Source organism: Gossypium arboreum, chromosome 8, assembly GCF_025698485.1.
Source record: "Gossypium arboreum isolate Shixiya-1 chromosome 8, ASM2569848v2, whole genome shotgun sequence".
NCBI lineage: Eukaryota > Viridiplantae > Streptophyta > Magnoliopsida > Malvales > Malvaceae > Gossypium > Gossypium arboreum.
The window spans coordinates 121,952,133-121,953,956 of record NC_069077.1 but is presented as its reverse complement, the minus strand read 5'-3'; the positions used below and the strand labels follow the sequence as shown (position 1 = coordinate 121,953,956).

General features: G+C 39.4%; 1 non-coding gene across 1 annotated transcript; it reads right to left on the bottom strand.

Annotated features, from left to right (window-relative positions):
* Positions 1-235: 235 nt before the first annotated feature.
* LOC128280256 (small nucleolar RNA R71) lies at positions 236-342 on the bottom strand. The gene has a single exon (XR_008270436.1). It is a non-coding gene; the product is annotated as a small nucleolar RNA R71 (small nucleolar RNA).
* Between the last annotated feature and the right edge of the window lie 1,482 nt (positions 343-1,824).

Below are 1,824 nucleotides of genomic sequence, written 5' to 3'. Positions count from 1 at the left end.
TGATGGTTTGCAGGATAAAGATCCCAATGCTCACTTAGCAAACTTTTTGGAACTATGCGATACATTTAAAATTAATGGTGTTTCTGATGATGTCGTTCGTCTTCGGTTATTCCCTTTCTCATTGAGGAACAAAGCTAAACAGTGGTTGAACTCGTTACCACGAGGGTCAATTACTACTTGGGAGCAAATGACCGAAAATTATTTACTAAAATATTTTCTACCGGCTAAAACGGCTAAATTACGTAATGATATCTCTTCTTTTGTGCAAATGGATTTAGAAACACTCTACGATGCATGGGAGAGATACAAGGACCTTTTGAGAAGGTGCCCTCACCATGGGTTACCGCTTTGGCTTCAGGTTCAAACATTCCATAATGAGCTAAATCCTTCGACCTGCTGGCAGAACTATCAATAATAAAACACCTGAAGATGCATATGAGTTGATAGAGGAGATGTCATTGAATAACTATCAGTGGCAAGTCATGAGGAAAAAGCTAACGAAAACAGCCGGTGTTTATAACGTCGATTCGGCCACCATGCTCTCTAATCAGGTAGAACTCTTGAATAAAAAGATTGATGGTTTTCATAGTTCTTCATAGGTTCACCCAGTAATGCAATGCGAAGCAAGTGGAGGTGGAACAAGCCATTCGGAATACCCACCTTATGGCCACAACATCGATAACGAGCAATTAAATTACATGGGTAATAATCCTCGACCTCAAAACAATCCATATAGTAATACTTACAATGTAGGTTGGAGGAACCACCCCAATTTCTCGTGGGGCAATCAAGGAAGTCAAAGACCCCAACCACCTCCAGGCTACCAACAACCACCCTACCAATAGGAAAAGAAACCAAACCTTGAAGAGATGCTCACAAAGTTTATCTTGGTGTCAGAAACTCGTTTCCAGAACACCGAGACAGCACTTAAAAATCAACAAGTGTCGATCCAAGGGCTCGAAACTCAGATAGGCCAGCTTTCCAAACTAATTTTCAAACGACCACAAGGGAGCTTGCCTAGTAACACTGAACCTAACCCAAGGGAACAACTCAACGCGATTAATGTTCAAGATGAAGAAGGATTCATTGAGCCTGAGCCAGAACCGAGGCAAGAAACTGTGGTAAGCAAAGGTCAAGGTGAGGTTAGATCACAATAAAAACAAATCAGTGAATATCGAATATAAATCTCGTGTGCCATACCCCAACGCGACAACGAGAGACCGCTCAGATAAACAATTTGGTAAATTCCTTAAACTCTTAAAAAATTACATATTAACTTACCATTTATTGAAGCTCTATCATAGATGCCAAACGCAATGAAATTTTTAAAGGAGCTTTTAGCAAATAAGTGGAAGATGGATGAGGCATCGCATGTGGAGCTAAACGCAGTTTGCTCAGCTATTCTCCAGAATAAACTACCCAACAAACTTAAAGATCCAGAGAGTTATACAATTCCTTGCTTAATTGGTAGTTTAGATGTTAATAATGCATTAGATGATTTGGGGGCTAGTATTAACGTCATGCCTTACAAAATGCTCACACAATTAGGTCTCGGGAAACCCAAACAAACTAGAATGAGCATTCAATTTGCAGATAAAACTATAAGATTTCCTAGGGATATTATTGAAGATGTACTAGTTAAAATCGATAAATTTATATTTCCCGTTGACTTCATTGTTCTAGACATAGAGGAGGATAGCGACACTTCTTTTAATTCTAGGAAGGCCCTTTTTAGCAACTACTAAAACAATTATTGATGTTGGCACAGGTGAACTCACACTACGTGTGGGAGACGAAACAATCATTCTTCAAGCTCACAATTCT